Source organism: Cajanus cajan, chromosome 11 (genome assembly GCF_000230855.2).
Source record: "Cajanus cajan strain Asha chromosome 11, NIPB_CcT2T_4, whole genome shotgun sequence".
Classification (NCBI taxonomy): Eukaryota; Viridiplantae; Streptophyta; class Magnoliopsida; order Fabales; family Fabaceae; genus Cajanus; species Cajanus cajan.
The window spans coordinates 17873292-17880440 of record NC_138527.1 but is presented as its reverse complement, the minus strand read 5'-3'; positions in this window follow the sequence as shown (position 1 = coordinate 17880440).

Genomic DNA, 7149 nt, shown 5'->3' with positions numbered 1-7149 from the left:
TCCATCATTTGCGCCAATTGGTCTTTAAGTTGTGAAAGCTCGGTTGTGAGCTTTTTGTTTTGCTCCTCCAATGCTTCCATTTTCTTGATCTTCTTTGCGCGTGTGAGGACAGAGAGATGACCAACCACTTTCTAAAATGAATTTTTTAATCTAATTAGTTTATTCATGAATACGCTCTTGACATGAGCTTGATAACCCTCCATTTTTAAGGCGCTGCCTTTTTAAAACAGAGTGTTACCACCCTCCTTGACTTATGATCTCTCCTCAACGGAGAATCTCGATAATTATTGGTCACTTTTACTCATGTCAAGAGGTATTGGTGAACCTAAAATGCATGGTCTATGAGGATGCATGATGTCTTATTGGTAATGATGTACATGCTCCTCACTTTTATTATATTTTCACACATGGTTTTTCCTCTCATGTCATGGTTTTTTCATGCGTGGGGATTATTCTTTAGACCTTATCACGAGGTTATTTATTAATGCACAAACAATTGCACATAAGCATTTACACAAACAATTCACTCATCCACGAACAGTCACGAGCGAATCACGAGGTAGGGGTATCCTGCAGAAAGGTGCATATTCAAGGTAGGTTCTAACTGTTCTCACCAGTCCAAGGCCCCCAAGGTGCCCCCATTATAGGGACCCAATTCCTCTCGTCGTGGGTCGATGGAAAGCTCCAACGCACCGTCGGACTTAAGTTCATGGTTATCACCTTGAGTGATGTTTTCCGACAACGGTCTACGGGCACCTATAGACCCATTCGACAACCGGCCGTACTAACATCCACTCCCTATGGTTAATCACTCATGCCCCCGGGTATAGAGGGAACTGTTGTGTGCAGTTTTTATTTCAAACAATTGCGTAATTTAAACATACAACAGTTATTAAAGCCATATAATAAATCATGTTATCATACAAGCAAGGGGTAACGAAGTAATTTTTAACTATTATTTGTTAAAAACAATCTGTCACTAAATGGGACTGACTCAACGACAAAATCCCCAGTGGAGTCGCCATCTGTCGCCACCGGCCCAAACGGGCCTCGGCGGTCGCGAAGTCGGTCGAGCTCGCTTTTATTTTAGTTTTGAAAATGTATTGGATTATTAGAACGACTTGTTCTCAAACTGAGACCTTGTCGATCTTATCCAATTTATTTATTAAATGTCTCACCAATCCATGTTAATCCCAAGCGGGACCCTCCATGGATTAGTGGTTTTCGCAAAAGGAGGGTTCTTTGGAGTCGCCACCAATGTTTTACTCAAAACATTGGAAAAAGGGATAAGGCAATTGATTTTATAAATCAACTTTGGCCATTACAACCAGAGTTGGGTAAGGGAGTCGGTTACGCGTGGGGAAGGTGTTAGCACCCCACAGCGCCCCTTTCGGGTTCCCTATGACAGATTATTTCTAAAATAACAGTGTAAAATTACTAAATTACCCCTATTTATTCTAAGCAATTATAAATTAACTATCTACATGATGACAGTTTAAATATGCACACAGAAAGCAGTAAAAGGAAGGATTTAAGAAGAAACCTTTGAAGCGTGCTTTTATATATTTCGTAAAACTGGGAAGCTTTTTGGCGTTCCCTCGCTCTACAAGCCCGCTCGCTCCCTCCTATAAAATTTTGACTACGGAAATCCAGAGGATTTCCCTTCGACTAGGTTCGATCCTTAAGCAAAATGGCTCGGGGCTCAAGAACTTCGTCGGATCAACTCTCCGAGTGATTTCTAGGGCAGAACACTGCTCAAAAACCCCAGAATACTCAAGGAGAGGGTTGAAACTATGTTCAAAAGTGTGGAATGACGTCCAATTGACGTCATATTTATAGCGAATAGGCGCAATACGGGCTACAGAATCAATACGGCCGTATTGAAATTTTTGAACTTCAATACGGTCGTATTGAAGTTTAATACGGCCGTATTGAAATTCAGAAATTTCAATGCGCCCGTATTAAGTTCACTGCGACTGTATTGAAGCTTCAATACGGCCGTATTGATTTCAGTACGGCCGTATTGAAGTTTCAGAAACTTCAATACGCCGTATTGAGTTCGCTGCGGCCGTGTTGAAGCTTCAATACAGCCGTATTAAGTGTAGTACGGCCGTATTGGGCTTCATTCCCTCCACTTCCTTATTTTAAGCTACTCTAAGACCTCTAAATCTACAGATAGCCATCCTATGGTCTTCTAGGAGTCCTTCTGGCTGACTTTTCCTTCGATCTTTGAGGGTCTTCGAGTTTTATTTCCGACCCGGACAATTTTAGGGGTCTACAGTTGGTAGCAATTTCTTCATTACCAACTCTCCCTCATGGTAGACTCGAGGGTGGACTTTCTTGTCAAAAGCCTTTTTGATCTTCCTCTGATAGGCTTGACCATGGCATATGGCGTTCAGCCGTTTCTTTTTGATAAGGTTCAACTGGTCGTATCGGCTTTGAACCCATTCTACCTCGGAAAGTTTTGTTTCCATGATTACCCTTAGAGAAGGTATCTCGACTTCGACGGGTAGAACTGCCTCCATCCCATAAACGAGGGAGAATGGAGTAGCTCCTGTAGATGTACGTACTGAAGTCCTATAGCTATGAGGAGCGAAGGGTAACATCTCGTGCCAGTCTTTAAATGAGACAACCATCTTTTGCACTATTTTCTTGATGTTCTTATTGGTTGCCTCGACTGCCCCATTCATCTTTGGCCGATATGGGGAAGAGTTATGGTGTTGGATCTTGAATTCTTGGCACAGTTCTTCCACCATTTTGTTGTTCAGATTAGATCCATTATCAGTGATGATTTATTTCTCCATGCTTCCACTAGATTATTCTAAAATTATTTGGGACAAGAGAGAAAAGAAGGGAAAGATACTTTTATTCTGAAGTTTGTGTTTTAGAGGGGATTTATTTTTCAAAAATGGTTTTTGTAAGAATGGTTGGCCAAGGTAGGCTTATGTGTTTAGGCTTGTTTGATTAAACACTTATGAAGTTAAGAAAATCTTTGTTTATTGACGTTGTGATTTGACAACTTAGATAGCTTCCCTTGAACCTTTCTTGAATTCGGCTCGTGGTACCATCATGGATTTCTTTTGTTTTTTGATTGTCCTTATTTTCGCCTAAAACACCCCTTTGTGGCGTCTTAGCGGACCTTTGTTTTTGTTCGTTTTTGCAACCCTAACTTTTGCCTAGGTCACCCTTTCGTGGGATTCCTAGCGGGTCTTTTGCTCTTATTTTTGCGCAGCCCCCTTTTTGGGTTTCCTGCCGAGCTTCTTTTATTTTAATGATTCTTGTTTTTAAAGGATTTTCTTTTTATCCATGATGGCACTTGTCGAGGCCAAGGAAAGGTGCTCTAAGTTGTCACGCACACTTCCACATAAAAATGATGCGGGTTTATTGTTATTAAGACAATCTTAACCTCATTCATGCTTATTCAAACAGGGTTAAAATAATGTGGTCTAGAATTTTATTATAAGCAAGAAGAGAAGCAGTAAGAAATAATAAAGAATGATTTTATTATAATCATAATGGAAACATGTGCCCTATCGAGGCTCGGGGGTCGGGCTGTCCCCGAGGAGTGATCTCTAATAGTCATCAGGTCTATACATCCCTATCAGAAGGAGAAAAGCACTTGATGACAACGACCGGCCTTGACGTTTGTGAACCGGCCTTCCTAAAGATCTGGCTTAAAGAACGTCGAGAAGGATCTTGGTTCCTCTTCGTCCTTTGATCTTTATTAGGGTTGTATCCTAACCCTTGTTTCCCCGTATTATCCTTGATAATAGGTAGCTCAGGAATTCCTTGGGAATCCTTGCCAAGTCCCTGTCCCGGCAAGTATCCATTCTTGGTGAGCATATGGGCTACCTTCTTCATTTCTCGGGGAAACGTTTCGACATTGGCACTTTCCAATGCTTGGAAGGCGGTCTCTAGATTTTCCTCCTCGGATTCTTTATTTTCCTTTCCTTTATTCTTGGGAGCTTTTATCATGAAGATCATTGGGAGTGTAGATCCTGCCACTCCTAGTCATGCCCCCAAGTCCAGCGATGTTAGAGAAATCGCTGTCGGCAGAAAAATGGATGTCGTATATCCATGGCACAGCCTTATTTGATTCGTAGGGAAAAGGCCTTGGAGTAGTGATCCTTAACGGTGTCGGACCTTCCCCTTTGTTCGTCTTGATTACCAACAACGAAGTTGTCGTGTGCTCGCTTGGCGCAGTTGTTGGTTTGCATTTGATAACAAATGGCGTGCGATCCACTCTTTGATTATACGCATCGATTAATTATTTCTTTTTATTAATGTTTATTATTAAATTACTTGGAGAGATGTATGCAAATGAATGACTATGAAATGCAAAGGCAATTTTGATCATAGAAAGTGTACAACTTATCATACAATGCTTTGAAGCAATTTTTTACAATATGAGAAAAGCCGATAAAAACCCATAGGCGGGTTCATTTTTCTTCTCCATTCGTCTTCGGCTTCCTCCACATGACGTGCCATTGCTTCAACTTGCGTATGGACCGCTTGGCTCATATCATCACTGATCTTCTGAGCGTCCTTCGCCTTTTGAATATGATAGTTGATCATGGCCTGCAGCTCATTAAGCTCATCTTCGGCTCGATCTTTCTCCTCTTGGAGTCTAGCCATCTGTGCTAGTCCCTCCTTTTCCTTCTTGCGGAAATCGGAAAGGCTTGCGGTTTGTTGTTGAGCAACTTCCCGCCATTGTTGTGCGTCGAATCGAGTCAAGAGCAGATTGTCTTGCATGTCCTTGATCAACTGTGCCTGCCTTGCATGTTCGGCTTCAAGGTGTGCTATCTTTGCGTTGACTTCTTGGAGTTGACTACTCGGTTCAACCTTTGGCATTTTGGATGCCCGAGTAGCCTCCTCATTGAGGTTAGCACACTCATCCTTGAGCCGCTCTATCTCGTGGTCTTTCTTCTTGCATTGCCTTTGTAGACCATCGATGACGAAACTGGATTCTTCATTTTTCTCTTCAAGAACTCTCATTTGAGCTCCCATAATTTCCAGCTTCTTGGTCAAGGCGTCGACTTGTTCTTGCATTATCCTCCTTGTAGTTGCGGTTGCGCAAGAGGTGGATGGTTGAGACACCCCCCTCTCGCTCCTCCATATCTCGTAGTCGGTGGAGGCGGATACCCGAGGCTTTCCCAGCTCTCGATCGCCCTCATAGATTGGTTTCTCCCACGCTCTAATGACAGCGTGCATATCCCTCTGATGCTCGGAATCAAAGGAGAAACACAACCCTCCAAGCTCCTCTTTAGTAGGAATAATTTGAGTCCTCATTAGTTGTCTCATAACCAATCTAGGTGAGTAGGCTATGCAACCTCTGAGGCCCATCAATGGTACGCTTGGATAACTGCCGCATCTTGTCAATACATTACTTGGACGGAACCAAGGACAAACCCACGTGAAGTGCTCAATACTCCACTGTTCCATCTCTTCCTTCCACTCGGAAGCATATCGGCGGCGTACGGGGATCTTCGAAAAACTCCTCAACGGATCGGGCAAGGTCCCCATGTGACTAGAGGCATAGAAGTGTGTGATGCCCCACACATACAACAAGGAGGTGCAGCATCGGATAGTCTTCCCTTGCTTCTGTTGAGATAGGTTGACAGAAAGCAAGGTGTCGGCAAGAATGGTAGGCACGGGACTCTTCATGTGTACGTCCCAAGCGAAGAAGGCGTCCATAGCAGCATGGTCCACTGTGTTAGCGTGAAAGGGGAATAAGATCATCCCAAACACGGCTAACGCTAAAGTTTTGTTGAAAGCTAACCAATCTCCCTCACCAGCCAAGGAAGAGAGGTGGTCTTCAATCATTGCGAGCTTCCAACCCTTGATACTGCCGTTCCCCACTAATGCAGATAAACGTGATGGCATTTTGACTTGAGTTGCGACCCTCTCCACGGCCACATGATTGCCATGAAAGATATAGACCCCGGCTGATTTGGGCCATCGAAGCATGAGCTCGTACTCCTCGAGAGTAGGAACTAAGTCAAACTGAGGGAACTCGAAACAATGCAGATCGAGACTCCAAAAATGGACCAATGCTCTCAGAAAAGCTGGATCCACACAAATCTTCATCAAGTCGAGGACTCGTCCATAAGATTTTTCGAACTCCAAACGAGCCTCTCGCGGCATCAAGGAACAGAGGTGATCCAACCTCTCGGCACGGTACAATAAGAAGTCCACTTTCTTCAATTGCCCTTGTATTCCCCTAGATCCCTCCATAATCTACAATAAAATGCATGATATGAGATGGTGATGTTGAATATGCATGCATAGTGTTTATTTAACTAAGCATTATCATGTTTTCAGTATGTTCCTAAGATGATGCATGATATTGCTTGGTTTGGATAAATAATATTTTTCTTTATTTTTCATTTGGGTATTTTTTTTTGTATTTTTTGGGTGAAAAGGGAAACTACCTATATGAATGTGATGAAGGTAGATGTTAACACCGTATAATGGAAGATTCTTATTCCTATTTATTCTTATTTTTAAAAGAATAGGAATGTTGTATGTTTAAAGAAATGCAATGTATGCTCAAACAATTTCACATAATCAATGCACAAACAATTCACTCATCCACGAACAGTCACGAGCGAATCACGAGGTAGGGGTATCCTGCAGAAAAGTGCATATTCAAGGAGGTTCTAACTGTTCTCACTGGTCTGAGGCCCCCAAGGTGCCCCCATTATAGGGACCCAATTCCTCTCGTCGTAAGTCGATGGAAAGTTCCAACGCACTGTCGGACTCGAGTTCATGGTTATCACCTTGAGTGATGTTTTCCGACAACGGTCTACGGGCACCTATAGACCCATTCGACATCCGGCCGTACTAACATCCACTCCCTATGGCTTTCCACTCATGCCCCCGGGTATAGAGGGAACTGTTGTGTGCAAAGGTTTGTGTGCAGTTTATATTTCAAACAATTGCGGAAATTTAAACATACAACAGTTATTAAAGCCAAATAGATAAAACATGTTATCATACAAGTAAGGGGTAATGAAGTAATTTTAAACTATTATTTTTAGAAACAATCCATCACTAAATGGGACTGACTCTCAAGGCTTCCCCAGCGGAGTCGCCATCTGTCGCCACCCGCCGAAACGGACCTTCGCAATCGCGACGATGGTTGGACTC